This window comes from Vicugna pacos, chromosome 25 (genome assembly GCF_048564905.1).
Source record: "Vicugna pacos chromosome 25, VicPac4, whole genome shotgun sequence".
NCBI classification, from domain to species: Eukaryota; Metazoa; Chordata; class Mammalia; order Artiodactyla; family Camelidae; genus Vicugna; species Vicugna pacos.
In genome coordinates, this window is record NC_133011.1 from 31,599,529 (window position 1) to 31,625,471 (window position 25,943).

At 42.8% G+C, this 25,943-nt stretch overlaps 1 long non-coding RNA gene across 1 annotated transcript in view; it reads left to right on the plus strand.

Annotated features, from left to right (window-relative positions):
• Nucleotides 1–13,244, plus strand: part of LOC140689314 (uncharacterized) — a 130,006-nt gene extending 116,762 nt beyond the window's left edge. The window contains exon 5 of the long non-coding RNA XR_012064224.1: nucleotides 13,080–13,244. This is a non-coding gene — a long non-coding RNA (uncharacterized lncRNA). The remainder of the gene's footprint in view (nucleotides 1–13,079) is intronic.
• Nucleotides 13,245–25,943: the final 12,699 nt, after the last annotated feature.

A 25,943-nucleotide genomic window follows, 5' to 3' on the forward strand; every position in this document is an offset into this window, starting at 1 on the left:
GTCCCTGGGATGAACCCCACTTGGTCATGATGTATAATCTTTTTTATGTGCTGTTGGATTCTATTTGCTAAAATTTTGGTGAGGATTTTGGCGTCTATGTTCATCAGTGATATTGGCCTATAATTCTCTTTTTTTGTAGTGTCTTTGCCTGATTTTGGTATCAGGGTGATGGTGGCTTCATAGAATGAGTTTGGGAGTATTCCCTCCTTTTCAATCGTCTGGAAGAGTTTGAGAAGGACTGGTATGAGTTCTTCTTTGTGTGTTTGGTAGAATTCCCTGGTGAAGCCGTCCGGTCCTGGACTTTTATTTGTAGGGAGGTTTTTAATTGCTGTTTCTATTTCCTAAGCATGTGTATTTTTAAATAGATACTATCAGACTATTTTCTAGAAAGGGGATTTACATTCCTTTCAGCAATGTATGAATATGTCTTATGTCTATTTTTCTCTATCCTAAGAATGGATGTTCTAGTTTTTAAAAAAGGTCTCCAATCTCCTGTTATTTGTTGGTGAGTCTTAAAGAGAAGTTATCATTGTTCTGCAGACCCGAGGCCTGGGAGCTGGAAGACAAGTTCCCCTCCCTTCTGACTGTGCAGATCGGAAACCAGCCCAAAGAGAGTGGGGCCTCCGGTTCACTCTGCAGCACAGCTGCCACGTTGACTCTGTACAACGTCCTGAGCGTTAGTTAGACTTTCCCTCTATAAGTGCGGTCTGGTAATGGGAGCATGTGGACATTCGACAGAAAATGCTTAAGTTGGGGTGTCGAGTTTAGCCTAGTGCTGTGTCAGGGGAGCTGTGGAATTAAATTGTCACTGACTGCTTCACTTAATAGCATCAAGAGCGAGGGCTTGTGAGTTACGTCTGAACTGTGGGCTCATTGGAGGAACAGATGGGAGGGAGAGGAACGGAGTTCTAAAAGTCAAAACCGATAGAGCAAAGGTTGAATTGTCCCTGCAAATGGGAATTCTCCTCTTAGGGATTTTGAACACATCTCAGATGTATCCTCATGCCTCCACGACCAACTGTTTCTAGTTTCTTCCTTTTAAAATGGGTCCTGTATTAATCACTTCCCTAAACTGTAAGTGATAAAGGTAGCACTTTTGCAAAATGTCAGGAAATTCTGCAAAAGGCTGTAGAAAGAGAAGTTCTAAACTTTTGCCTTTTTTCACTTTTGTCGTCTAGAGCACAGCTAGCTTATCCACGCAGAGGCCTTGTCAGGGCCGCCGGCTGGTGGGGGCATGAGGGAGGAGGCGTTTCTCATACTTAAGCTTTTTCCAGGAATGTCATATAATTTCTGCCATACTGTTTATTTTCCTTTAATCAATTCTTTTAAATCAATTCATTATTAAACCTATCCTTTTCATAGGAATAATATGTTTGAAATTTTGGCTTTGAAGTTACTCAGGTCCCAACCCTTGCCAGAGTGCAGAGATAAAATAGCTATCATTCCAGAATTATATAGAAAATTAAACAATTGCTCAAGAGTAAAAGCAAAATAAAGATATTGTCAGGCATACAAAGAACAAAGGAAGTTATGACTCATACATATGTGCTGAAAGAGCTGCAAAGTGATACAATTCATCAAGGAGAGAAATGAACATGGGAGGAGGAAGTAAGGGATGAGAGGAAACCATGAACAAAGAAACTGGTGGAATGTGTAAGTAACTATGGGGAGTAGAATCTACACATGTACACACACACATTTTTTGTATTTAAATAATATGATGGAAGTAAAGTTTTGGGCAATAATAACATAAAAGACGGGAATGGGGCAGTTCTAATAATTTTAAAAGTGCCAGCCAACTTTCTTGTCCTATTTGGAAGTAAGATAGAGATATGCAATAACTTTGAGCCTGGTAGAGAAAATACAAAGGAATATTAAATATGTAGGTCAATATTAATAAGTATGTTAAATACTGAAGCATTATTAAAGAGGAACATTGCTTGTGGCAGACTGATTTAAATAGTGTGCTCAGTTCTTAATCTCTCCTATTGTGAGTGATCTTGCAGGTCCTCCCATCAGAGGAGACTCTCCTTACCCCTTAAATATGAGCTAGTTTGTGACACTCTTTGACCAAGAGGAAGATAAGCTTTAATTAAAGGAAAACTATAAATCAAAACTCTGAACATAAGAGCATTTGATTTATTCCAGTTCTGGGCAGTCAAATGTTCTAGTTTCTGTTGTTTTCTAAATACTAAACCAAAAAGCAAGATTTTTTTTTTTTTTGGTGAAAGATACCTAATGAGATTGAAGCAAATATCTCAAATGAGATTAAATTGGACTAAACTCTGTTATCTTTAATAAGTGAAAGATAAGATAATAAGTTACATTTTTCTCTGAAAAATATAATAAAGACAGTACAGAGTGTCCAAAAAACTTGGAAACATAAGAAAAACCATACATTTGTTATACGAATCTTGAACTGATAATTGGGTTCATTGTTTTATATGTAGAGAGATAAAAAAAGCATCTGACGGGTGATAAAAATTAAATGGCACACATGATTTGAAGAATGTAGTAAATATATTTAAAAATAAATTTATTTTATGTTTCTCAGTTTTCAGGCACCCTGTAAATGACATAACAGGATGAATAGTTTAGAAACAGATTTGTACATAAAAATGGGAACTTGTATATGATGGAGATGACAATGGAAAGAGGACTATTTAATGAATGTTTAAAATACGTAGTTGATCAGTTAGCTTGAAGAAGGAAAAAAAGGGCTTCCTTATTCACACCATTTATAGAAAGCAAATTCCAGAAGGCTTGAAACTCTAAGTGTGAAGAAGTAAAATTTTACAATTTTAAAAGCAATAAATTTTGGAGAATTTATTCTCCAGGAGAATAAATTTTGGATTCAGTGGGTAAGCGAGTAACTAAAGGCTAGGCTTTACTGGGATTATAAACAAAGCATCAGACGATGGGGGCCTAGTGCAGTAAAACAAGTGTTTCTTACTCCTGCCACAGTTCAGCTGGGGGTTTGCTGGGCAGCCTTCCATGGGGTGATTCAGGGACCCTAGATATTTTCATTTAGTGGCTCCACCGTACTGCAGGGCCTTAGGGTCTTCTCTGGCTTTTCTGCACCAGCCTTACTGATGAAGAAAAAAAGGATGTAGGTGGTCATGCAGGAGGCTGTAGAGGCCAGGTGTCCTGAAGTGACACACACCAGTTCTACCAGCACCTTGCTGCCAGCTGCAGAGGTGAGGGGTCGTGAGGTGAGGTCTAGCAGTGTGTCAAGGAAGAGAGGACGTGGATTTTGGTAAAAGTTAGCCAGACTCTGTCCTCGGGCAGAGAATATTTTCTTAAGATTTTCTTAAATAAGGTACTAAAATCTGGAATTACAAATGAAAATGTTGATATATTTGACTATATCAAAAGTTAGGCTTAATGACAAAGGCAATATACAGAAAATCAAAGTTTAAGCCAAGGCTGGAAGAAGATATGGCGACATATGCGACAGACTTATTGTGCAGGACACACACACACACACACACATACACACACAGGGTCTATGCATCGATAGGGAGCAGGCAACATATTTATTTATTTATTTAACATTTTTAAATTATTTTTTTTACATTCTTTTATTGAGTTATAGTCATTTTACAGTGTTGTGTCAAATTCCAGTGTAGAGCACAATTTTTCAGTTATACACGAACATACATATATTCATTGTCACATATTTTTTTCACTGTGAGCTACCACAAGATCTTGTATATATTTCCCCGTACTATACAGTATAATCTTGTTTATCTATTCTGCATATGCCTGTCAGTATCTACAAATTTTGAAATCCCAGCCTGTCCCTTCCCACCCCCCACTCCCTTGGCAACCACAAGTTTGTATTCTATGTCTATGAGTCTGTTTCTGTTTTGTATTTATGTTCATTTAAAAGTTTTTTTAAGATTCCACTTATGAGAGATTTCATATGGTATTTTTCTTTCTCTTTCTGGCTTGCTTCACTTAGAATGACATTCTCCAGGAGCATCCATGTTGCTGCAAATGGCGTTATGTTGTCAGTTTTTATGGCTGAATAGTATTCCATTGTATAAATATACCACTTCTTCTTTATCCAGTCATCTCTTGATGGACATTTAGGCTGTTTCCATGTCTTGGCTATTGTAAATAGTGCTGCTATGAACATTGGGGTGCAGGTGTCTTTTTGAAGCAGGGTTCCTTCTGGATATATGCCCAGAAGCGGGATTCCTGGGTCACATAGTAAGTCTATTCCTAGTCTTTTGAGGAATCTCCATACTGATTTCCACAGTGGCTGCACCAAACTGCATTCCCACCAGCAGTGTAGGATGGTTCCGTTTTCTCCACAGCCTCTCCAGCATTTGTCATTTGTGGGCTTTTGAATGATGGAAACAGGCAACATAATTAATAGAAACATGCACATAATTAATGTGCAGGCATTCCAAAATTTACATTCACATGTAAATTAAGATGTTTAACCTTAACAGTAAATCACAGAGATGCAAATTAAACAACAAAATAAGATACCATTTTACACCCAGAAGCTTGGCAAAATTAAAAATTCCTGAAATACCAAATGTTGCCAAAGGCAGGAGGAAGCAAAACTTTCCTGTCTTGTTGGTGGAATTATACATTGCTACAACCGCCTTGGAAAACAGTTTGGCAACATCTAGAAAAATTGAATATGTGCAGACCCTAGAGGATATGCTTTGCATATCCAATTATAAGTGTATCACTTAATGGATTGTTCACACATGTTTACATGGGAGGATCATATAGGGTAGTCGTTGAAGTGAAGTTTTTAATATCATCAATCTAGAAGCAATCTTCTTGCCCACCAATGGCTAAATGGAAAGATGAATGTAATTATTCATAGCAGTTGGAATAAATAAAATAGCTCTATCTGTTCCAATATGAATAAATTTAAAAATTTTAATGTCTAGTAAAATAAGAAAGTTACAGAGGAATTTATATAATGCATCATTTACATAAATTAGAAAAACAAGCTATTTTATATATTATTGGATTGCTTTTATAACAAAATTATGTATATATGGACTGGATAACATAAAAGAGGTGGCAGAGAGTGCTTTTGGGGAAGGAAGAGAAATTAGAATAAGGAGCGTGACATAAGAGGTTTCAAATTTATTTGTATATTTTTATATCCTTTTTAAAACAAAAGTAACTGAAACTGGAAGGAAGCATGACATCATTTGTTAATTTGGGGTGGCCATTATAATATCTTTTGTATTTTTATGTATTTTCAACATTTTAACTCGCAAAAAGAAATCTTTGCCACACCCCCATGTACCATATGCCTCACCACTAGTATTATTTGGTCTTAATACTGAAATCATTGCATCTCTTGGAGAAAAATAAACAGGGTGTGTTCATGAACCATTAATAAGCCATTGTACACTGATGTCTTAAAAATTGTTCTGTAGGTAAATATTGTCCAAGGGTCTTATCCTGACCAAAGGAGCCAAGGGTAGGGAATTAAAGGATGTTTTAACAAGTAAATGTGTGCTATCTGGGCAAAAGGAAACTCCAGATTAGAGGGACAGCAGTATACGTTAGACGTGGAAGAAGGGTGAAGCTGTGGCTGCAGCTGCTTTGATCTGCTGGGAAGACTTGTTTCTACTGGCAGTGGAGTCAAAGCAAGTCAGACGAGCAGCTTTCTACTCTGACTCTCCAAGTGCCAGGCAGCGGGAGGATTTTCAGAATATGGAAACCATGATGTAGTAGTCAGGGTTCAAGTACAGCCTACAAACCCACTTCAGTGATTTTGATTAGAAAAAGAGTTGATGCAGGGAATTACTGATGACAGAATTGTCACTGGTGCTGGAGGAGCCAGCTCTAGGCTTGGTCTCTGGAACAACTCCCAGAAAAATACTGCAGAAGTGGCTGGATGAGGAAACAGTTATATCCAACTCAATCTGTGAGCTAGGAGTTCCCCCAAAGCAAAACCAGAGATGGTTCCCTTGGAAGGTTATCCCAGAAAGCCAGGATAAGGGACAGGAGAGAGCGAAACAGGGAAGAAGGGGAATCCAGTAGAGCGTGCACTGATGGGGCAGGTTACCACTGTGGGCAACTGGGTGTTCCTCTGGGGACTCTGAAAGGAACCAAGTACAAGGTACCTCAGTATGATGCCTCCTAAGATGAGAAGCTGGGGCATTTATTCATGGCACCTGTTCCCTATTGGCTGAGAGTTAGCTCCGGGAGTGTTAACACCTTAGAAGTTGTGGGTTGCATCTCTAAGGGCTGAGTAACCTTCCATGACTTTGGAGAAAGCCCCGAGGCATAGAAATAAAGAGATGCCCTTGGGGGGCTTGGGGTGGGATGTGGGCAGCCTACACAGAACTGTCTATCATGGCTGTGCTAAAGCCAGGTGGGCTGAGGGGCTAAAGCATGAAGCACAAAAAATGCCTGCCCCTTTTGGGAATCAGAAACTCTTTCCCAACTCTTGCTTCCAGACTCACACTGCTGTGGTCTTGATCTGGGGATCAATAAGATACTGCTGCAGCTATTGGCTCAGAGCTGTGCCACCCCCTCTGGATCAGCCCCAGTAGAATGATAGCTTGCCCACTGCCTCCTTTCTGTCTGGTTCACTCAGTTCTGAGCAAAAGCAGTAGAGGGAGGGGGTCCCCCAATTGCATGCAGAATCCTAGCTGCAAGGGAGTCTGGGAAATGTGGTTCTCAGGTTTTCAGCCTCTGCAGTACCTGAATAGTCCTTGGAAGGTTGACCCAGCTGGACTTACTGTATCCGACCCACATGTCTGACCCAGTGAGGCTTCCCTTCCAGTTTCGTGTTTTGTGGTTTCGGCCAGGCAGAGTCTTTCCTTGAAGCTGTACCTGCCCACTTCCAGGCTCTTCTCCTCTGCAGTCAGCTCAGTGAAGGAGCAAGAAAGCAACAACTTTCAGAGACCACATCAGCAACCTGTTCAGCACTCTCAGAGCCCTCGGATTCGTCCTCTCAGCTCTTATCGCAATAGCAAGTGTACAACTATTAAAAAAGATAATTGACTTGCTGTCTGTCTCTCTGCTAGACCAGAGGTCTAGGGGCAGGAAGCATATCCCTGATTGTTCACTGTTGTTCTCAGCACCTAGTGTATACCTGGGACTGAATACATACTATTTAAATACATGAATGGAAAAAATGGGTATTAGGGCTTATGCTTCCTTTATCTGTACGTGGATGCTTCATCTGTATATAAGGAATAAAACAACCTACATTCAACATTGCTTTTGAAAATAAGGACAGGAAAAGAAGAGTCTGGTCTAAAGTGACTAAATTAGTCTGCTGAGGGAATGTGGTATTTTTGGATCCTGCTGTTAACTAAGGGCTGCTATTTCCAGTCCTGGGCTGGAACAGGCATTAGTGAGCCAGGCAGGCGGTCACAGACAGTGTTTGATAAGAAAAGACAGCATGATAATTTCCCATTCTGATCGGTCTGGGGCATCTAAAAGCAACATATTTTGTAATACAAGAAAATTTCAGGAAAGAAGCAATGTCTATGGTTACGAGATCTTATTGAAGGAAAATTTCAAAATAACTGGATTTAGAGACAAAAATATGACCTTTGAAATTGGGAGTTTATTTTTTTTAACAGAAGTATTGTTGATTTACACTGTGTTAGTTTCTGGTGTAAAGCATAGTGATTCAGGTATATTAGACTCTCTCGAGGGTCTACTTTGGTTTATCTTTGCTGACTCTCTGAATAGCTTAAAACCTTCTTAAATATTAGAATGGGGGCCACTGTTATGAAACCTTTATGAAAAGTGCTACACTCAGAAGTGTTTTTATCTTATACTCGTGAAACTCACCACAATCAAGATAATGAATGTACTCATCATCCCTAACGATTTCCACGTACCTCTCTGTAATCCCTCCTTCCAGCCCCTCGCTCACATCCTTTTGGTCACTATAGGTTAGTTTTTCTATTCTCAAATTTTATATGGATGGACTGATACAGTATATACTAAATTTCCAGCTTTTTTTCATTTAACATAAATGATTTTGGGATTCATCTATGTTGTTGCTTTATTCCTTTAAATTGCTGGTTAGTATTTCTTTGTATGGATGCACCAAAGATTTCCAATCCATTAACCTGTTAATGGACCTTTGGATTGTTTCCATTTTTTTTTTTTTGCTTTTACAAATAAGGCTGCCATGAACACTTGTGTACCTGTCATTATGGACATGCTTTTATTTCTTTTGGGTAGATGATGATATGGTAGGTACATATTTAACTTTTTAAGAAACCACCAAACTGTTTTTATCAGATGTGTTTTAATGTTTCTCTCAGTGGGTTTTGTACCTTCTTTATTAAGTTGATTCTCAAGCATTTATTCTTCTTTGTTGCTTTTATAACAGAATATGGGGTTTTCCGTATCATTTTACATTTTCACTGGTTATTGTTTGTGCACGTGAAGGCTGTTAATTTCTGTAGAAATTACTTTAATAACCTGCTGCATTATTGTTTTCTTTTATTTGTTTCAGTTAGTTTCATCTTTGATTTGTATCATCTGAAAATAGAGACAATTTTTTTTAATAAATTCTCAGACCTTTAATTGATTTGCCTTATCAGATTGCATTGGCTACTGCTTCTAGTACGCTGTCGGATAGTGCAGGAGATAGTGAACACGTTCTCCATGTTCGTAATTTTAGCGGAAAAGTTCCTAGTGTTTTCTCACCAAGGAAGGTGCTATGAAGAAAGTATCCAGCAATTCTCATTTTCTTGAATGATTAAGTTGGAACTGCATGTTGAATTTTGATGCCTTTAAAGCATCTCTGGAGATAGTCATATTTTTTCCTTTGATCCATTAATTTTCTGGACTGTATTAATATAATTCCTATTATGAAACCAACTTTGCATTCCTGGCATAAATACCATTTGGTCATTTGCCTTCATTTATGAAGAATTTTGCGGGGGAGGAATGGGGTCTGGGGATGGGAATTTTGATATTTTATTTCAGCACTTCAGAGATTTTATTCCATTGACTTGCTTTTTATAATTTCTGTTGAAAGTCAGCTTTCAAACTTACTGTTTTTCCTTTGAAGATAGGATATGTTTTCTATCCGGGTGCTTTTAAGAATTTTCCTTTGATTTTAATCAGTTTTACTATGATATACTTAGAAGTAGTTTTTATATTTATCTCATGTGTGGGTTAAAGGGTTTCTTTATTCTGTGGCTTGATATCTTCCAGTCATTTCAGAAACCTTTCAGTCAGTATCTCTTGAAATATTTGTTTTGCCTCTTCTTGCCCTCTTCTCATTTTTGGGATTTCAATTACACCTATATTAGATGTCTTCAATATGTGCCATAAGCTTCTTATGCTCCGTTCTGTATTTTCCACCTTAAATTTTTGTGTGTGTGTGTGCTCTTTGAATATTTTCAGTGACTCTGAGGCACAAATCTTCACTTCAGCTGTTTCTTATCTGCTATCAAAGCCATTTATTCTATTCTCACTTTTATTTAACTCTTTAAAATATTCTCTAGAATTCCCATTAGATGCTTTAAAAGAGATTTCAATTTTCTGATAATCTATTCCACCTTTCCATCTATTTTCTTGAATAGATAATTTTAATCTTGATAACAATAAAGTCTATGTCTGATTAACCTAAATATGTGGAGAGCTTGGAGATTTACATGTGTTATTTTCCCTCCTCTCTTGGGTTTTGTTAAATTTTTTTTCTATTTCCTGGCATGCCAATACATTTTTGATTGTCAGATATTGTTGTTTTTAAAACAATTTTTAATTACTTTTTTTTTTTTTTGGTTTGTGTGTTTTTTTGGGGGGGGTAGTTAGGTTTAGTTATTTATTATGGAGGTACTGGGGACTGAACCCAGGACCTTATGCATGCTAAGCACACACTCTACCACTGAGCTATACCCTACCCCTCAGATATTGTTAATAAAAAAATGTAGAGGCTCTTGGTGAAGTGGTCCTTCTCCGGATAGGATTTAATTTTCTCTTGGCAGATGGAGTATGAGCACATCAACTTGTTCCATGTGTGACTGGGCTGTTAGGGCTGGCCTATTTCAGATTTGTTCTTTTTGAAAAAATTGAAACAGAGTTGACATAAATATTATGTTAGTTTCAGGTGTACAACATAAGGATTTGACATTTGCTTACATTATCAAATGATCATGATAAGTTTGGTAACTAGCTATCCCATGCAGAGTTATTACAATGTTATTGACCATATTTCTTATGCTGTATATTATATGCCTGTGACATTTATGATATAATTATATGTTTGTACCTTTTAATCACCTATGCATACCTATTTCACCCACCCCAACCCCCTCCTTTTTGATAGCCACTTGTTTATTCTCTGTACCTATGAGTCTGTTTTTGTTTTGTTTTGTTTTTTAGATTCCACATATACGTGAGATCATGCGTTTTCTCTGTCTGATCTATTTCACTTAGCATAATAGCCTAGATCCATCCATGTTGTTAGTAATGGGAAGTTTTTTTAATCGCTGAGTAATATTCCATTGTATATATACCACATCTTCTTTATCCATTTGTCTATTGATGGACACTTAGGTTGCTTCCATATCTTGGCTGTTGTAAATAATGTTGCAGTGAACACTGGAGTGCATATATCTTTTTGAATTAGTGTTTTTTGCTTTCTTTGGGTAAATACCCAGAAGTGGAATTGCTGGATCATATAGCAGTTCTATTTTTAAGTTTTTGAAGCACCTCCATACTGTCTTCCATAGTGGCTGCACCACATTATGATCCCACCAACAGTGCATGAGGGTTTCCTTTTCTCTACATCCTCACCAATAATGTATCTCTTGTCTTCTTGATGACAACCATTCTAACATTATGAAGTGATATCTCAGTGTGGTTTTGATTTGCACTTCTCTGCTGATTAGTGATATTGAGCTTCTTTTCATATGAATTGCTCTGATTTTTTTCTTTTTCAATTGAAGTATAGTTGATTTACAATGTTGTGTTAGTTTCTGGTGTACAGCATAGTGATTCAGTTATACATACATATATATATATATATATGTGCGTATATATACCTTTAAACTTTCTTCTTCATTATAGATCATTACAAGGTATTCAATATAGTTCCCTGTGCTATCCAGTAGGACCTTGTTGTTTATCTATTTTATATACAGTAGTTGTATCTATGAATCCTGACCTCCCTGTTTATCCCCTCCCACTCCTTTTCCCTCCTGGTAACCATAAGTTTGTTTTCTATGTTTGAGGGTCTGTTTTATAAATTTCATTTGTGTCCTTTTTTTTTCAGATTCCACATATAGGTGATATCATATGGTATTTTTCTTTCTTTCTGCCTTACTTCAGTTATTATGATGATCTCCTTGTCCATCCATGTTACCGCAAATGGCATCATTTTATTCTTTTTTATGGCAGAATAGTGTTCCATTGTATAAACATACCACAACTTCTTTATCCAGTCATCTGTTGATGGTGCTTTGATTTTTGAACCAAGTGCACTGTAAACTCTAAAGCTCTCTCTACTAATTATTGTTACTGTTAGGCACTGAATACAAAAGGTGTCAATAGTCGTAACTACTGAATCTTGGTGGCTTTGAACCACCTTCTGCAATTTTGCTCTATGAAGCCCAGTTCATAACACCTCTCATAGCATCTTACACAGAGTAGATGCTCAGAAATTAATGATTAACGAATCTGAAAGGATACAGTTACACACCTTTATTTTTCATATAAGAGGGCGGTCCAGAAATCAACCTTTTCAGTCATCTTTGGGTATAACTTTTTCTTCTTTTTTCTGAAATGCTCTTACATCCAGAGATCTTTGTCAGAGCACTGGGATGAGGATTTTTTGATTTTTAACTGCCTGTGCCCGGGGGGAAATGAGGAGGGGGAAGAAACAGAAGAAGCTGTTATAGTTGGCTCTCCAGGGTCAGAGCAGCACCTTTGTAGGCCTGAGAACTTGATGCTGTCAGTTCATCCAGGTGGAGCCAGTCGCAGGGCCTTCCCCACGCCACCCAAACTGCCAGGTGCCTGATGGATGGACCAACGTGCCAAATTAATAATTTCCTCTGTGACATTTACATGACTTGAGCACTGGAACAGTGAATGTTCACAGAACACTTCCTCCTGGGAGAACTGTCACCTACAGAGACCAAATCACTGATCAGAAGGATATTTAGGGAACACAAAATTGAGCATAGAAAGATTCTTTATAAAGGCTGTGTGCGCTGGGGATTGGAAAAATGTATTTCCCTTCTTGCTTTAGAGACATTTTTGTTCATTTATTTATTCATTGCACATCTCTTGAGCCTACCCTGTGTTAGGAACTGGGAATACAAGAATGAATATGTTTCCATCTCTGTTCTTAAGACGGTTTCAGTTTAGTGGAGAAGATGGATAAAGAGAAAAATGGCACATTCGGATTCCCTTGATCCTAACATGCTATTGAACTTAAGATGTACTGTTAACTGTTATAGTTTGGAGGACAAAAGAAACACTATTAATCATACAAATGCTTTTAAGACACATCTCAATTTCAGAAACATTTCAATATGGAAGAATATGTCCACCTTAGTATTGAGGCTATGGGGTCCTTACCACAGCATGAGACATGTGCTGAGGTGGAAGTATGAACCCCATTCAGGAAGACAGGAGGGGACGCCTCCCTCCACTGACACCTGGGATGGTATTATAGGATGACCACTTACGTTTGTGCTTTTGTGCTCTCTGTCTGAAGACCAGGGACTCTCTTGGGAAAGTAGGGCATTCTCTCCGAGGATGGAGCTGGGAAAACAGACAAACCCTTCCTTTCTGTGGCCTCTTTCTAACACCCAGAGTCTAACTTCAGAAACAAGCCAGAGCATAATTTAAAAGGTCACTTCAGCGTGTTGCCAGGCAGCTCTCTGTGTGTATGGAATCTCTACCTTGACACTAGCTCTGGGATTTCAAGCAAGTAAAGGACAAAGACGACAGCCCTGGAGGTCTGCTCTGAGGACATATGAGAGAGGCATGTAGCATGTAGTCTACCTGTTTTAAGTCCCAGTATTGTTTCTCCTGTGACCTCCCTATGCTATGTGCTTAGCATTGGGCTGGGTTCTCTTAGTTTTTTTTTTTTTTTTTTCCAGATAAGCCACCATAATCTCCTCACTCTGCTTGGAGTAACTCGCAGTGCTTTGGAGGCAGGACATGGGTCTCAGTGAAATACACCATGTTGAAAACACTCTATTCGAGTCTGGCCCTCGACACTGCCCTGTGCATCCTACCAGCCACGTTGGCTCTCCAGGGAGAGAAGCACGGGCTGACTGACGCAGTGCTGAAGTCGAGGCCACTGGAGGCAGTGGTTTGAGAGAAAGCCTCTTTCTTTGATGCTCTTGGGAGCCCAGCAGCTGTGCTCTCTAGGAAAGGTAGGACTCAAAGAATCTTAGAATCCTTGGGGTGGAAGGGACTTAAGGACCCTCAGTTGAGACCACCATTCTGTGAAGAAAGCTGACCAGAGAGTTGCCAACTGCTTAGACCCTTCGAGTGATGGAGGACTTCCTGCTCATAAAGGCGGCTCATTCCATGGCTTAACTGGGTCCTCAGATTAGAATCTCTCGAGCCCGCGTCTCTGTCAGCTTGGCTTTGTTTCTTTCTGGAGCTTGGGGTTCCTTTCAGTCAGTGCAGGCTGCTGTCACAACATACTGGGTGACATAGATAACAGAAATTTCTTTCTCACAGTTCTGGAGGCTGCAAGTCCAAGGTCAAGGCATCAGCAGAATTCATGTCTGGTGAGGACTCCCTTCCTGGTTCATAGATGACCTTTTTCTTTTTGGGCCTTTACATGACAGAAGAGGCAAGAGAGCTCCCTGGGTCTCTTTTATAAGGGCACCAATCCCATTCATGAGGGCTGCACCCTAAAGACCTAATTACCTAGTAAAGGCTCCACCTCCAAATATCATACCATTGGGGATTAAGATTCTAACATGTGAGTTTTGGGGGACATGGCAGGATCTCCTTCCAAGATCATGTGCTTCTTGACTGAATCTGGCCCCTTGAAGTTGTAGGGCTGGGGGGCCTCCTTTCCTGCTGGCTGTCAGCCTGGGGCTGAGCTCGGGTCCTAGAAACCACTACAGCTCCTTGCCATGAGACCCTCTCATAACACGGCGACTCTTTTCTTCAAGGCCAGCTGGGAACATCCTGATCCAGTCTGCTAAGGTAGAGTCTTATAGAACATAATGTGATCACGGAGCGACGATCCCACCCCCTTGCCCTGTCCTGTTGGTCGTATGCAAGTCACAGATGCTACCTGCACTCGGAAGAGGGGCTTGTACCAGGACATGGCTACTTGAGGGTCACCTTCATGATTAAGATTTAAATTTTTTTTTAATAGGAAAGACTTTGGTCTATATATTACATTTCAAAACAGAGTCTGTTGGGTAGAGCTGAATTTCAAATATCAGAGTCAGCCAATTTTAATTTCAAGTCGCTAAGTAGCTATTAAAGTAGAAGCCACAGATATAAGACATCAGGCATCGATACAGAACCCTGATACAGCGTCTTAGGTGTAAGACACAAGAGTTGAGGACAAGAGCTGGTATTGATGGACAGATAGAAGAGGATGGTGATTTGGACAATTTTCTCAAATGGCTGTTTGGATTCCTGACTATGTCAGTTATCCATTGATGCAAAACACACACCCTCAAACTTTGTGAGTTAAAGTAGCCACAAATGACTTGCTCCTGAGTTGGATAGTTCTCGGTCCAGCAGGTCTCCACAGTGCCTGTAATCAGCTGAAGGTTACTAGGTGCCTCTTTTCCTGGGGGCTGGCTGGGTTCCTCAGTTTTCCACACAGTCTCCCATCCTCCAGCAGGCTAACCTGGGCGTGTTCACAGAGCAGTCAGGGGGCCCCCAAGGGGGAGCAAAGGTGTGAAGGGCTCTTGAGGCCTCGACTGGGAACTGGCAGCCTGTTGCTCTCAACACATCCCATTGGCCCAAGCAAGTCACAAAGCTGGCCCAGATAAAAAGCACAATGAGACACGATGCCCTCCTTTTGATGGGAAGAGCCACAAAAGTGATACTGGAAAGTGCGTAGGTACTGGGAGGAGCCAAGAATTGTGGTGGCTATTTCTGCAGCTGACTACAGTGACTCATGTGTATGTGTGTGGTTGGAGTTGGCAGACTATATAGGGAACCTGGGGCAGGAAGAAAAATTAGATAATTGAAAAAAAATTAAGGTTATACAACACCTCATTAAATAAAGGTTAGTTTGCTTAAAGTGCTATCATGCTTCCGCTACAGTCTTCTATAAATCCCCGGGACCAGCCTGGGAAGGGCAGTGAGACGTGCAGCCAGGTTTCACCCACCCAAGCTGGCATGGCAGTCTTTTCAGGAAGCCCGTGAGGAGGGGGTTAGCCTCCGGGACACGGATGCTCGCCTAAGTCTGGGGAACTAGTGCAGGCTGGTGGAGAGATGAGAAGATCTTTCAAGTAGTCAGCAAGTTGGCACAGCAGAGCAGGAGATGACCCAGAGATTCAAACTCAGGGTTGGAAAATAGAGCATTAGGTAAGGTGACATTTGAATAGGCTGAAGCTTGGATTGTTTGAAATACCAAGCTACCACCATACTGTTTTTCCTGTCTGTGGCTCGTAGCATTTTGCTATGCTGGGTTCACCTGCTAAGGTTCCAGTGTGATCCTAAAAAGCACTTGGCATTTCAGTACGTTTAAAAGACGTCTTAAGTTCTTAACATGGTGCCTGACCCGCAGTAAACTCTCAACAAACAATCGCCATTATGCTATTATGACTAATTTTAGCTTAGCTACAATTTTGCATACTGGATGTTTGGGGTTTGCAGCCCCCTCTTTACCAAGACGCTCCATCCTCATGAGAACTGCTGTCAGTCAGGTGAGTGGGAACTCAGCTTGAGGAAACAGCTGGGAGGGGGTGGAACGGAGGTGGCGGAGTAAGACGCAATCTGTATCCTTCCTAAAAATGGCTCTCACGGGAGAAAATTAGTAATCACTGCCATTCGTCTGCATCTGGCGTTAATTATTCCAGGTAAAGGACACTACACGTGGAGTGTTAAGTTCTTAATTTAGAGTGTTTGGTTTGGGGTGGGTGGTTGGAGTTATTCATTTTATTAGCCACTGTTTAAGACGTTGAAAAGAGCGAAAGTTTTGATGCTAAAGCAAATAGCCAGCTTGGGTTATGAGGCTTTTCTTTTGAATATCCTTGCCCTGTATTTAGAAACAGGTGGGCCCCTGCAGGTTTTAGGGGTGTTCCGTGTGCTCTAATGGAGAGAGGAATGAGGGTAAGGAATGAGGATGAACTTCATAGACACACGGACTATTGCAGTAGCCTTCAAATTAGTCCCCTGCTTCCACTCTACTCCCCGGCAACCTTTTCTTCAAGTTAGCGAGTCATTCTCTTAAAATCAGGTGTTGACGTTTCTCTCAACCAAAGCAAGTTTGCATTACGTTGAGGCAAAGTCCCATCCCTCACTTACAACATCAGGGCATGGTCAGCTTGTACTCACATCTTCAAATGCATGTCTTGTCTCTTCTTTGTTGATCAAACACCAGCCATATTGGTCTCCTTTTAAGCTTGTTTCTGCCTCTGCAATGTCCTTAACTGGCTTCTTCTTATCTTTTGGGTCTCAGTTTGAATCATCTTCCTACAGAGGTTGTTCCCTGATCACCATTTCAAAAGCACAACCTCCTTAAAACATCGGTACTTTTGCTCTTTTCAGTGCCTTGATTAGTGACTAATAAAATGAACAACCTCCCCTAAACACTTTATTTTTTTTCCTTTTTCAGTTTTATTAGGTAGAATTATTACAATCTGACTGCACATATACATTATATTGCATGTAAATACATCTACACAATATACTGCACTTTTTTTAGTTTACATATATGTACTGATCCTTGTTTCTAAGAACAGATTAGAACTTTAACTTTTTAAACTTACCTAGTTATCAAAGGAATAAAGCCAACCACAAAATAAGAATCAATAGAACGTGGTAATCCAATCATAAAGGACAGTCAAATGTGCTTACACACATTTAAGAAGTCAATCATCTAAGTTATAAATAATAAATAGTTCTTTTGTGTCCATATTATTATTATTATTATTATTTTTTTTTTTTTTAGATTCCACATGTAAGTGATCACTTTAAATTTCACCATTTTTTCCTCCCAAATAGATAGTCATGACATCAGTGGATAGTTATTTTATTTGTTTGTGTAAGTGCCTCTCTATCCCACTATCCTGTGGTCAGAGCTTCGTATCATGAACTGGACTCCGCCAGATCCACCCAGTCACAAGGCTGAGCTGGCCCAGGAAGCATCACAAAATGAACGTGGGATCAGGCTGGAGCAGGTCCGGGCGGCTGAGGTGAGTCACACAAAGCGCGTGCCATCCACCACCGCTGCACGGGCCTCTCCCTCAGCTCGCACCTGCAGCCCCCTGGGGTCCTTCATGATACAAGAGGACTGCTGTCGACCTTTGTTCACGGATGTTTGTTCAGCTCGGTGTGTGGCCACAGGCCCGGACAGGACGCTGCTGCATCACGGCCGCACTCAGGTTTGTCCCTGAAACATGATGGGGGTAGGGGAAGGCCCGCCAATGGACAGAACTTCAGAAAGTGTCCGGTCATCCACTTTATCTACTTCATGTAGAAAAAGAAGTGGTCCAAGGTATGACTACACATAGACTTACTGGAAGTGGCAAGTAGTTTGGCTGGTTGATCAGGGACTAAAAGTAAAGGATATTGGAAGGTTAGGGATAGGGAGTTCTGGGGCAGAAGTGTAGATGGATATATGAGAGTGGCACACACAGGAGAGGTTTTGCTCTGTGTGCTCACGCCCACCAGAGAACCTTCATCAGGAAAGGAGCATTAAACCACCAAGCAGACAAATTACTTGACCAGTTGACGGCAGCCAGCCCCTCTCACCGGCCACCCCAGTGCTGGTCACGTGAGCCCGCTCATGATGCACCTACTGTAGCAAGTTCGGAGGCCACGCATGGACCCAGCTGCAGGGGGCCCTTCTCTCCAGGATGATTTATTTACTGCTGCTGCTAAACAGTCAGGCCCGAGCAGCAGAAACCAGCACTCAGCTGTCCGTGTGGTACCTTCCCTGGAGGTTACCGTCGGCCACTTGGTGGCAAGTTGGTTGCATTGGAACAGACAGTTACGCACCGTGACTGGCAAGGAGTCTGAACCATGGTCGCTAGGCCCTTTTCAGGTGGTGGCTGCTACACCTTCTGTTTATCACCAACATTGGATAAGGAGGTACTAAAATACGCCCCGGGGATCAGCGGAATGCCAAACATGGTATTCCTGCCCCCACTGTTTAACAGCAGCTCTACAGCCTCCTAATAATGAGGACCAATGATCTCCACTAGGAAAGTGAATCCTTTCCCTGCTGACTAGTCTCTTGGCGTGAGAAATCTGAAGGGGCCATAATTTTTAGTGATGGAGGTCATAAATTAAATTCAAAGGGACACTTACTCCCTCCCTTGGTGACAGCATTTCCCTTCTGGAAATGGGGACCTCTGACCACATCGGGCCCTTTGGGAGAGGACCAGCATCCCATGTCCGTGTCCCTCCGGTGCCCCTCCTCTGCTGTGAAGTGGGGCCCTGGTCCATGTGGATGCTACGCAGGACTTTTTGTGGGTGAATCAGTTACTTTGTAAGCGCTCAGGCTGTGGTGCTGCCCTGCCTCTTACGGGTGAGTAAGATACATGCCCAGAGAGAGGGCTTCCGTCACAAGCGTCAGCCTTGTCCCTGGCAGATAGCAAGCACTTAGTAAACCTTAGCCATGAGAACTGGTGCTTCCTCCATCACAGGCAGCTGTCGGAGCGGCACGACTCTGCCCTGAGGCAGGCAGACTTGATTGACTCTGTCTGTCCTCCCTGTTGAGTGTCTGTTAATAAACTTTTCTGTTGAGATTTTCAAACACAGTAACAGATAACATAATGGTGGAGTCAATGTTTTAAAATTGCCCACCGTATTACCAATACAGTGAAAAAATATGAAAATGAATATATGTATATTCATGTATGACTGAAAAATTGTGCTATACACCAGAAATTGACACAACATTGTAAACTGACTATAACAACAACAACAACAAAAGGATGAAAAAAGAAAGAAAGAAAGCGCTCCTACGTGAAAAGGATCCTGCATTGTGGTTTCCCTTTGTCTGGTCCAGGGTGCCACGGACGGGCTGGAGCCGGGATGTGTTTGATCAAGTAGGGGATGATATAAAGATGAAATCTTAGGGGGAGGGTATAGCTCAAGTGGTAGAGCGCATGCTTAGCATGACAGGGGCCTGGGTTCAATCCCTAGTACCGCCTCTAAAAATAAACAAATAAATCTAATTACACCCCCAATAAAAAAAATAAAATTTAAAAAAGATGAAATCTTATAAAGGAGACTTACGGTTGTTAAATTAATTTAAGTACTTCAGGATCCACAAATTCTTATTCAGAGTCTAAACTATTTGGAAAATATCTGAAAATATGTCTGGAATATTTTCTTTGAGGGTTTGACTTTGAACATGGTTGTGGAGCTGCTGTAAAGAACTAACAAAGAGAGCCCCTGACCTGAGGGGCTGACTCAGAGGCTCTGTCTCTGTACCTACCTGTTGGACTGACTTTGAGCTTTTATTGGTCGCATGGATTGAAGAATATTGATCATGTCTAAGAATATGCAGCGTTAGATCAATGCTCTGTCACTTCTGCACTTGAGAGTTGTGAGAAACAAAGAAATCATTTGTCTTCTGTCATTTGAACAGCAACTTGTTCTCCATTTCCTTCCTTTTCATGACCTCGAGCTAATTTTGTTGTTGTCAGAATCAGCACTCATGCTGGACTGTTGTTTTTCTAACCCATTGTGTAGAACCAGGGGATATCAGGCTTGGAAGAGAGTATCTTGGCCAGAGCTCCTAATTTTGCAGTTAGGGAAACTGAGGCTCAGAGAAGTTAGACGGTGACCCAAATCTTAGGGGCCAGTTAGCAAAGGATCTGAGGTTCAAAATAGGATGCTGGTCTCTTGTCACCTACTTTCTGGCGCATCAATGAAATGAACGTACTAATGACTGTCCCTGCTGTCCTAGAGAAGTGGAAGCAGAGGCTAGAGGAAGAGTGACCTGGGGCTGCTACCTGGTGTGCCAGCTCCCTGCTCTTTTCATATGTGCTCCCTACTTCGTGGTTGATGCATCCAAGCTCCATTGTATATTATTCTCATTTTTATGTACGATTGAATTTTTATAACGAAAAATTGAAAAAAACCCTCCACTTTTTATGGTTATCACAAAAGTAAAAAATTTTATTGTAGAACATTCAGAAACTTGGTGAAGAAAAAAATGAAGACTATAAACATGTAGTCCTGCCACCTGGAGCACTGGCTTTCAAAATTTTAAACTGCTCTTCACAGGTAGAAATAGATACGACATTGTGATCCTGTAATATTCACATTGCGTGTGTGTGCGTGTGTGACTCAAGCTTTACAAAATTATACCTGTCCTTTATAGGTTCACTGCCTTTTATACTTCCATTCAATTTCTTTATAAACGGCTACCTGATTTACAAACCCACGAGGCACCGGTAGTTTTAAACACATGACTTAGACTCAGTTGCTGTTAGGTGGTAGGAGTCCTGGACCCTGGGGTACCCTCCGCAATCTTCCACTGCCTGTTCTATTATCCGATGTCTTCCTGGGCATCCTAGGATAATTCAGGACAGAAAACAGCTTGCTTTTCAGAATCTTGGGATTCTGAAATCAGTGGCACCTCGGCAGGAGATGCCGGAGGAACGAGCCAGCACGACCCACTTCCCAGTTTACAGGGATCTGCTGCCAGGGATCTACCGGGGTGGTTTCCAAAGGGTTCAGGTGGTCAGAGCTTGAAGGGTGTGTTTCTCATTTCTTGGTGCCCTGGTGCTGTGCAGAGCTGTACAATGTCCTCGAGATATCCAGCATCCAAAGGAGTGGCAGAACATTCAGATTACGTAAATGGCAAATACAGGAAGGATGACTAATTCCAGCTCTAGATACCTAACAGTGGCCCAAGCCTGGAGGAGGGTAGCTTTCTTCCTTCCTTCCCTCCTTCCTTCCTTCCTTCCTTCCCTCCTCCCTTCCTTCCCTTCCTTCCCTCCCTCCCTCCCCACTCCCTTCCTTCCTTCCTTCCCTCCTTCCCTGCCTTCCTTCCTTTTGGAAAATAACTTTGTACCTTTCACTTCTCTCACTGTGGCCATCAACCCACCTTATTACAATTACCTGTCTTCTCTGTTAATGTGTAGGCTTGAGGAGGGTGGGGGCTGTGTGAATTTTGCTCACTATATTCTTAAAATTCAGCATCGAGTCAATAGTTGTTAAATGAATGAATGAATGAGTCTTGGATGCAGTGACACAGCTCCAAGGGTATATAAAGAAACACAGGCCGTCAAATGCTTTCGAAGCACAAGCCAGTAGAACAAAGTGGAGAGAGGGGCAAACTCAGCGTTCATGGACTGAGATCCTCAGGCAGAGCGCTCAGGACAGTTCATTCCCACTTCATGTGTGGGCCCCTCTGATGTTTGCTCAACGTTTGGATGGACACCAGACTCTTAAAAGTAAACACTGGCCACGGTCCTAGCTTTCTCTGTCACAATCTTGATTCTGCTCCAAACTCTGGGCTTTAATAGATGCCACAAGTGTTTGTTGATGCTATGGAATAAACTGTAGTGATTGTTAATCGATGGTTAAAGCAAGAGCATGCGCACATGCATACACACACATGCAGAGCCAACAGAACTGCTAACAACCAGTCTATCTCCCTCAAAGGGCCTTGAGCCTTCTAGTTATGGTGCCTTGAAGAAGTGGGCAAGTCCTCTGGCCAAAAAGAAGTATAAACCTGGACAAAATCAGCAAGTAAGCCATTTCAGGGCCCCGTTGAATGATCCGTGCTTTTCAAATTCCCCTTTCTGCTTCTTCCTCTCCTTCCTCCTCCTCCCTCCTTCCTACTCTCCCCTTCCTTTGATAAGTGGACGGGAAAACCATTAAAATGTGACCGTTACAAGTGAAGGTATTATGAGCAGTTGTGACACTGCTCTGAAGGACGACGACTTCTGATTTCCTTGAGGGTCCCAGTTAGTCTCCTGCGTCACAAAGAATCTATGTTCAAGTGACACCATGACTTCACAGGGAGGACCTGTTGGGAAACTGAAGTTCTCAGGGTGCCTGTGTCAGTGAATTTCAGAGGATGCACGTCATGGGTAAGAGGGAAGCTCTGGACACAGATTGTCCCACTTACTAGCTTTGAGATCTCAGCTTTCCCCACTCTTATCTGGGATAAGCCTAAACTGGGGCAATATCACCCACCTAATAGAACTGCTGAGAGGCATAAATGATCAGACCAGCACCCAGAGGGTCGTCCACACCCAGCAAACGCTGTGTCTACCAGAAGGGTCTCCGAGCACATGGCCAAGGAGTAGGCTGGCTGTGAGGGGCAGGCAGGGGACAGCTCACACAGCAGGAATGGCACTGAACTTCTCAGCAGCACCCGCGTGGTAAGACTCCTCTTACAGAAAGTGGACGAGGGCGGATGTTCAGAAGCAGGAGAGTGCGAGGGGCCTGGAGCTGAGGGAGCAGCAGCCGTTGAGAGGCTGTGCTGTGCGCAGCAGGGGCACCAGCAGGGCTTTGCACCCAGGAGGAAGTCAGGACAGAAGGCAGCAGCGAGGCAGTGGGACGACGGGGTGAGCACTTCCTCCTGGAGGTGAATCTGGGCAACGAAACACAGGTCAGTGGCTGAAGGGGACAGCAGTATTAGGGACGGAGGAAGACGGACACATTTCAGAAGGAGTGAGGAGGTTAATAGGAGGGTCTGAGGAGTCTGGAGATCAGGAGGTCCTGATTAGTATAGTTTTGTTGGTGATGCTTTGTCAGGGCCGGGGGGAGGGTGGGGGTGGGGAAAGTTAAGAGTCATTACACTGACTGTGGAGGCCACTTGTGCAAGGATGTGAGGACAGGAGGAGGCAGCCAGGCTGGGAGAACCGGAGGGGCCAAAACGGCCAGCAACCTTAAAGAGCCAGAGAGAGAGAGAGCTTCAGAGAGCTGGGGCTGTCTCAGCACGGGAGGCCTGGAGGGAGGGAAAATTCAACCAGCTTCTTGGCCAGCATGATGGCCACCCATGCTAGGTGTTCAGTAAATGTTGACCGGGGAATGAAGAACCTGTAGATGGGCTAGGCCTTATTATTCTCATTTTGCAAATGATCAGAGACACTTAGTGTTTTGCTTAAGGTCACACAGCCAGGCAGTGGCAGGGCTGAGGCTCAAACTTGGGTCTCCAGGGCCCTGGCCCGGGCCTCTGTCCTTTCAGCACAGCGCTGATCTCTTAGGATTTGTCATCTGGTCCCCCTGACTCAGAGCCAACCTCCTGTCTGCCTGGCAGCCTCTGGGAAGGCAGGAGGGCACTGTGCAAAGGAGTTCCCAGTTCAGAGCCTGCTTTTCCACACTTGCAAGCTGTGTGGTCTGGGTGAATGTTTTACCTCTTTCAACCTCATCATCTTGCCGGAGGAGAGTGATTCAGCCTTTATGCAGCTGTATCTGACAGCCAGCTAGAATGTAAACTCAGCCAGGGCAGGGCTTTTTGTCTGCTTTGTCCACTGCTCTCCTTCTAGCGCCAGCACCTAGTCACTTTGGCCTCAACTTTGTTGGAGTGAACCCAACGCCCCACACTTTAGGCGGTTGTTCCCAAATGTGACCACGAGATGGCAGCAAAGGAAAGCGGGTCCCAAGACAAGGCTGTCCTGGTTTTCGGGGCTCCTACACACTTAACGACATCTGGTCTCCCTGCACTGGAAACAGGGCTCTTGCTGCTTCCTGAGCTTCCCTGGCTGATGGGCCATGCAGATCCTAATTACTCGTTCTCTTTGAAGTGGCCCGCAGCTGCTTTGGATGTGAAGGGACAGCGCATGCTGTGGGATGCTTTCTGACTCTGGTCTAGCAGAGCTGTGTAGACTCCCACAGAGAAGGGCATTGGATCGGATCTTGAGTCTTAAGTGGTCCCCACTGGAGCACTGCGGGTGGGGACGAGGAGTCAGGGTTCGGGGCGGGTTAGAGGCTTAGATTGGGAATGTCTAAAGGTACCGTTATATATATATATTTTTTTACTGAAGTCTAGTCGATTTGCAATGTTGTGTTAATTTTAGGTGCACAGTATAGTGATTCGTTTATATATATATTTTTTTCTTTCCATATTCTTTTTGATTATAGGCTATTACAAAGTATTGAATACAGTTCCCTGCGCTATACAGTAGGACCTTGTTGTTTATCTTTTTTATATATAGTGGTTAGTATCTGCAAATCCTGAACTCCCAATTTATTCCTCCCCACCCCCATTCCCTCCCATAAGTTTGTTCTCTATGTCTGTGCATCTGTTTCTGTTTTTTGTAAATAAGTTCATTTGTGTCCTTTTTTTTTTAGATTCCACATATAAGTGACATCATACGGTATTTTTCTTTCTCTTTCCGGTTTTCTTCCTTAATAGGTGTCATCACATATTGATGCAACAGTCAAGTAGGAATCTTTACACCATCATCTCATTTTGAGACAGGCGGTGTGATTATGACTGCTCCTTCAGGTTTCAGCTCAAATACCTCCTCCAGGGATGACCCCCCCCCCCATTGAAAGTAGCCCCCACTTTCTATCGCGCTTCTTCAAAGTACTTACTGCCATCAGAAGTAATTTTATGTCTTTATTTTGTAAGTTGCTTTTGTGTGTCTGTGGTTCTCCGCTCACCGGGAAGTTTAGGACAGTGTCTGTGGTGACTCCTGAGGTGCCTCCAGCGGTGGAGTCACACCTGGCATACAGGCGAGTGCTCAGATCAGAACTGATGAACGTGGCACAGGTTGTCCCCTTTGTTTAGTTGTCCCCCTTACTCATGACATCCTGAACTTTTCTGACAATGCATAGATCGCAGTTATTTGGATGTTTGTCTGTTGTTCTGCTCCCCAGTGGTCTGCAAACTCATTGAAGGCAGGACCCCATCCCATGTTTATTACCCTGTTCCTGGTTCCTTGCACAGTGCTTGGCACCTGAGGTGACCAAAAACTCTTGGGGGCTGAATTTGGTAAGGAGATGTTAAGGCGCACGTGGTAAAGATTGGGTCTGGGACGAGCCTAGCTTTGTCTTTGTGTCCTGGGCTGTTTCCTCGCCAAAGGCGGAGTGCTGGGAACCAGAGGAGCACCTGCTCACCCACCTTCACGGGACACTTCTCTCTGAACAAGCCTTTGCTCATCGCGGCTCCGGGGCTAAGCGGGCTGGGAGTGGTCAGTGGTGGTTTTCTACCCAGGATCACGCTGAACTGACACACCGGCCCCACAGGGGAGGGATGGCTACTCCCTTTCTATGTATGTGGGAACCTGAAGCTCGGAGAGATGAAATAACGGTCCCAGGCATTGCAGCTTAGAAGAGGTGGAGGCAGCCTTTAAACTTGGGCGTCTACCGCCTCTGAGTGCAGACGTGACCTGAGAAGAAGGAGATAAACAGGAATTGGGACTCCCGCTCAATCTCTCTCCTTTCTCGGTTCCTCTTACCGGGTCTCTTAAACTCGCCTCAATCCTCTCATCTGCAATCTGCCTCCAAAGAGGACTCAGATCGTCTGGTCTCGAAGGTGTTTTCATCAAGATCCCCGCTCTCCCTGTAATTGGTAGTTATACGCGCACTTGAAACAGCCTTCCTCTGCACCTGCGCGCTCTCGGCCTGCTGGGTCTGGGCTCTGCGCAAGTGGTGGCCCGCGCCAGTGCCTGGCCTCCGGCAGGACTGGATTCTGCTGTAAATGCCATAAAAAGGCGAAGGCTCTGACCCAGGCTCTCCTGTTCCCCGCTGATCCTCCGCCTCCCCCCTCTCCAGGAGCTCAGCCTTAGGTGGCAAATCCCGGCCTCCCTTCCTGCACTGGACTTGAGGCTAATGGCATTTCCTCTGCCGGCTTTGGAGGTGCGCCAAGCGGTGCACATGCTGCTCTCCGC